Genomic DNA, 5992 nt, shown 5'->3' with positions numbered 1-5992 from the left:
GGTTACACTAAAAAAAAAATTCCTTCCAGTAGCACCTTAAAGACCAACTAAGTTAGTTCTTGGTATGAGCTTTCGTGTGCATGCACACTTCTTCAGATACACTTCTTCTGTGTATCTGAAGAAGTGTGCATGCACACGAAAGCTCATACCAAGAACTAACTTAGTTGGTCTTTAAGGTGCTACTGGAAGGAATTTTTTTTTTGTTTTGACTATGGCAGACCAACACGGCTACCTATCTGTAACTGGAACTATGAGAGGTTACACTAGTTCAACCTTGGCAAACATGTCCAGACAAGTCCTTGGTACAAGATTAGCATAAGCAGACATGGCAGGGCAAGACCCAGGTATAAGATGAGCACAGGCAAACACCTCTGAAGTCCCACCGCCCAAAGTACAATAGAACTTCCTTTGCATGTCTGGCCCCTTGGCAAGTTTGGGGATGGGATTAGGCTTTCCTTGGCCAACAATCAGCTCAGCAATTGTCACCTCTGGGAACTTCCTGGAGTCCCTTTGAAGGGGAAAACAGATTTGGAATGATTGGTGCTGGTTGATTATGTCTGGCGGGCAAAAAGGTAAAAGCTGTTTCCTGGTTCTGCAGGATCTCTCTGTGGTTCTTAATGCCGTTGACCACGGTATTCGGTTACCTATTTGTGATAAAAATATATACCTTACCCAATTTGTTGAGAATAAAGCTTTACTGGTCAGGTTGGCAACAGTTGAACCACGAGTATTATTTCCAAACTCCTCCAGTCATCATGGGCACAAAGTCCCCACACCTCTCACCTCTCCCTCTCGGCAGTCAAGAAAGAGCAAACTGAATTAACCGAACAAGCGCCACCTCATTTCCCCAATGCCACCTCTGCTTTGTGAAATACATTCCCAATGATATGACATTGTAAATACTGACACATCCTCACGGACGGTCTAGGGGGGTTGGGAGTTAGGGGCAGGGTTATGCAGTGGTTCCGCTCCTTAGTCCTGGGACATGTCCAGAAAGTGGTGTTGGGGGTTGAGTGTTTGGACCTCTGGGCACTCACTTAGGGGGTGTCTCAGGGCTCCATCCTCTCCCCATGCTTTTTAACATTGTCTTCACTCTGGGAAGCAGGTCACGGGAAAATGGTTATATTTTCCCAGTCCTTGAATCGCAGCATTTATAAAAAGAGTTTGTAATCGTTTATGTAAACACTGCCAACAGTACCTTTTTGCCTGTGTTAAGAAAAGCTGAAATTTCTACAAAAATATTCCTCCGCTGTGCAGCAAAGGCAGGGGCTGCTCTCCCACTCGTAGCTCTATGGGCCCCCGTGTTCCAAAACAAACCTGAAGTGTTCCCCCTAAATCAGATGTTTCCTGGGCAATTGGACAAAAGGAGCCCCTGGGAGTGGGGAGGGGGAGCGTTGGAAAGGAGAGGAGGGGTGACAGTGGACATTCTGCCCGCCTCTATAAATTGCAATAAGGGGAATTGGAAAAGTGAGCAAGGGAGGTGGGTGGCAAGGGAGGACAAAAATAAGATGCTGCATGTGGGAAGGTGGTGGTGAGAGGGAGGAGGGGGAAGAAAAGGACAAATGGACTTCTCCACCCGCCCCCCCAAAAAGCACCTCTTCTGGGACCCATTAGCAGGGACCTGGATACACGCACTCCAGTTGCCAAGTAAGGAACCCACAACTGCAGGATCTGCATTGCACCATCTCCTTTGGAGAATCACACACGTTTCTTTTTCTCCTTAAAAGGTGTAACAAGGACAACAAGAATAATTTATTTCAACCCAGCCTCTTATGAATACATAATGAAACATTAAAGCTTAAAAAGCATCCCTATGCAGGGCTGCCTTCAGATGTCTTCTAAAGGTTTAATAATAAAAATAACTTAATCATTTATTTTATCGTGGTATGTCGGCTGAGACCCTACCTGCCTGCAAACTGCCTTGCCAGAGTGATGCATGCTCTGGTTATCCTTGGACTACTGCAATGGGCTCTACGTGGGGCTACCTTTGAAGGGGACACGGAAACTGCAACTAATCCAGAATGCGGCAACTAGACTGGTGTTACCGGAAAAATCCGAGGGCTCCCTTGGACAAAAAGTAAAGACACCAACCAGAGTAAATTGAAGCAAATCAGCAGCCTGTAGGCTTGGCCTTTATTGACTGTTGCAACAGGGTGCTCCCCTCACTTGCAGGTGAGAGGAAAGACACAGAAAAAATGTTACAGATAGGTAGCCATGTTGGTCTGCCATAGTCAAAACAAAACAAATAAAAAAAAATTCTAAAAATTCTAAAAATTCTAAAAAGGTGCTACTGGAAGGAATTTTTTTTTTGTTTTGACAGAAAAAATGGTGTGCAAGGTCTTATAAAAACTTTTGAAATTCCCCTCCTCTAGGTCAAGCCCACCCCCAGAAACATCATGCATACATTACAGAAAGGAGGGGTTGAGGGAGGAGTTGGTGGTAACCTGAGTGTCTTGTCACCTGGCTGGTTCCTCCTTTGCCCCCCCCCCATGAGTCACTTCCAGGAACTTCCAGGAGACAAAGGGGAGTTTGCAGTTTCCTGCCCCCAGAGGGAAGATCTGATCATTGTCCTTTGTTTCAGTCCATGCTGAATCCACTCCTATAAGCAAGTTCTTTGTGATCTTGATTGTCTTCTGTCTGGGACCATCAGGGTTGGCATAGCAACTGGGCAGGGCACCTGTGTATGTGCTGGGATGCTGAAGGGATTATGGCTGCCCTGTATCAAACCTGCCCCATTTTGTAGTCCTTCCTTCATGGAGTAAAATAAAAATGGAACAGTGCAAATCCCATGTATGGTTGATTTTTCTATGAATTTATAACAGAAGTGTGGCGTATGTAGTGTGTGAGTGAAGTTTGTACAAACTGGATGATTGGGGGGAGGGTCCTGCTACACTGGTGACTGGGAGCGGCCTCAGGGACCATATAACACCAGTCCTAAAAGAAGTTCATTGGCACCCATTGGCAAACCAGTTAGGGAAGTTTTTGCTTCTTTTTTTGCAGCTGTCCAGAGTGGCTGGGGAAACCCATTGAGGTGGGCAGCATATAAACAATAAAATCATCCTTATCATTATAACAGTCTGGCTGGCCAATCTGTGCTCAGCTGCCCTGCACCCATTGGGCACCTTTGCGGGAATGGAATGGAGATGGCCACCAAGGCCATCCCTATGAGAATGGCTTTCAAGCCAGGCCCCCCAACAAGCGCCCCTCGGGACGCGTCCCCCGTTTCCCCCTGGCAGGAATCCCTTCCTTGGGGCGCTGCTGGCTGCGCGCGTGTGGCGAGGCGCGCCTCTCTTGGCTGGACAGAAGGAGAGGGCATGGAAGGGGTTACGGAAGCGAGAGAGCCGAGATGCCTAGAGAGGCCTGGCAAGAGACCCCCCCTCCCTCCCCACTTCCGTCTCTTACCTCCTCCCCCCCTCCCCGCTGGTCCTGGGAGGCTCCTCCGGATGGAGAGGTCGGTGCTGCGCTCGGGGGAGATTCTGCGCGCCGGGCGAGGGGTGAGCCGGGCCAAGGGGGTCTCTGGGCGCAGGAGGGACCCGGGGACGGAGGGGGAACCTGGGGAGGGAGGGAGGGAGGGAGGGAGGGAGGGAAGCCTCCCTGGGGGAGGAGAGCCCCGTCCAGCATTGGCAGCGGGGGCAGAGAGAGAAAGAGACGCTGCCCGTCGGAAGGGAGGTCTCCCACTTGGGCGCTGGCGGGGGAATCTCCGGAGACGCTGCCTTGGCTTTCCCCTCCTGCCCAGAAACCTGCCTTGGGGAGAGGGGTCCCTGAAATTGGGGGGGGGTCCAATTCCCCACCCTCCCCTCCTTCCCCCACCCCCAGGCCAGCTGCTGCTGGGGGCTCCAGAAGCGGGACTCTGCTGCTGCTGCTGCTGCTGCTGCGTTACACCAAGGCGGGCCTTTCGTCCAGCTGGAGAGGAGAGGAAAGGGCAGGAAGTTCCTGAGAGGAAGGAGAGAGGGCGTCCAGAGCGGGTCTTTGCATCTGGAATCCTCTTCCACGAAGGGCCAGAAAAAACCCGTCTGCCTCTCCCAGGGTTTCAGTTCTAAGCCTTAGTTCCACTGTATGGTTAATTGAGGTGATAATGTGGTCCACTACTCAAAAAAAAACATGGCTGGAGGTGCTATGGAAATTCTTTCAGGATTGTATATAATAGATATATGGACAGCCTTTCTATACCTTTCTATATGTCAAAGGGAGTTTCAAGCTGAGACGCAATCCAGCAGCACCCAAAGACAGTGAATGTGTGCACCTTCACAGTCTGGGGTGCTTAAAAGGACAAAGGGTCCATTATTAGGATAGACAATGCTTGTGACTGGAGGCTTTACACACATTCATGTGCATATGCAGGCCAAGGATTGCCAGTATTACAGGTGAGGTGTGTGAGAGTGCAGAATTCCACAAACACTGTGTGTGAGAGAAAGGGAGTGGGTGGGGTTATCGTTTATAGCAATGCTGTAGTTTTGTCCGTAACATTTCGTGAGCTGATGCTGCGGTTTATTAGCCTCCAATGGGCCACCAGGAACTTTGTTGTTTTTGCATCAGAATATGAGTGTTTCTGAAGACGTTGACAGTCACATATGACATAAACAGCACTTCTCTTTTACTTGTTCCACACAGGAGAGACTCTGACTCACAAGTCTAAGCACATCTTGCTAGAAAAAGAAAAACACAGAAATGTGAAGGGGAAATTGAGAGGTAAGCCCTTTGAGTATGCAGTGAGACATTTCACTACGTTTGTTGTTGTTGTTTAGTCGTTTAGTCTTTGTGACCCCCTGGGTCCTGTCTTCCACTGCCTCCTGCAGTTTGGTCAGACTCACTACGTTAAAACACATAAAAAGCCCTGCTGGATCGAGAAGATGACCCAATTTTGGCTTGCCTTCTGCAATTTCACCCATTTACCCATGTTTCTGTGGAGAGACATTGCCTCCAGTCCACCCTTCCCTGCCCATTGCTATGAAGGTTGTAGGCAGAGATATCTTTCTTTTACCTTTACGCAGTGATAACTACGTCCCACTCCTCCTCTCTATTCCACCAGATTTCCAGTATCAACCACTATCTTTATTCTCATGTCTTTGGGATTTAAGGGATCGGGAAGATTGCTACTGAAATTCAGGGGTTCCTGTAGTTCAGTCATGTCCAACTCCCAACAGACTGCGATCTACTCCCAGTATAAAAACTGGCAGTGCTCTACCCATTGTCACTGGGGGAATGAGGAGTGGGGTGCGTGGGTGGAAGGAGGTGGCTAACTGGATGCAGGAGGGGGGAGTTTCAGTTGGGGGGAATTAAAGGGAGGCAAAACCTCTCTCTCTGAAGAGCCAGTCATCTCTCCACACTCCCAAGCCAGCCCCCCTCCCCCTTAAGCAGCTCTCCCCCCCCCCAAGCCAGCCCTTTCTCTCTCCTCCCCATCAAAGGGAGCTGCACAACTGACACCTATCCCAGTAATCCCATGATCGACCAGGATCACTCACATGATCTATTGGTTGATCGCGCTCGACCGGATGACCATGTCTGTTGTAGTCCATTATTATGATTAATTGAATTTGTTAGTCACTTTAGTTTACCAGGGCAACCCAGAGAGACTTGCAACCAAATATTTAAGGGATTAGGACAAAAAAGTCATTAGGAATTCTGAACCTGAGAAATAAAGGGCATGTTCATGGAGGGAGATCAGCTCACTTTTCTGTGAGGAACCTCTTTATTTAAATTGCCAGTTTTAGAGAAGCACTGTATCTTAGATCATGCTGCATTATTAACAATAAGGTAAAGGTAAAGGTACCCCTGCCCGTACGGGCCAGTCTTGACAGACTCTGGGGTTGTGCGCCCATCTCACTCAAGAGGCCAGGGGCCAGCGCTGTCCGAAGACACTTCCAGGTCATGTGGCCAGCGTGACATCGCTGCTCTGGCGAGCCAGAGCTGCACACGGAAACGCCATTTACCTTCCCGCCGGTAAGCGGTCCCTATTTATCTACTTGCACATTAACAATAATTGATTATTATT

General features: G+C 49.1%; 1 protein-coding gene across 1 annotated transcript in view; it reads left to right on the top strand.

Annotated features, from left to right (window-relative positions):
- LOC307208823 (uncharacterized protein) overlaps positions 1-5992 on the top strand; it is a 32162-nt gene that overhangs the window by 5604 nt on the left and 20566 nt on the right. The window lies entirely within an intron of this gene.

This window comes from Podarcis cretensis (genome assembly GCF_951804945.1).
Source record: "Podarcis cretensis genome assembly, chromosome: 2".
NCBI lineage: Eukaryota > Metazoa > Chordata > Lepidosauria > Squamata > Lacertidae > Podarcis > Podarcis cretensis.
The sequence above is the reverse complement of the archived record's forward strand: the minus strand, read 5'-3'. Positions and strand labels throughout refer to the sequence as shown.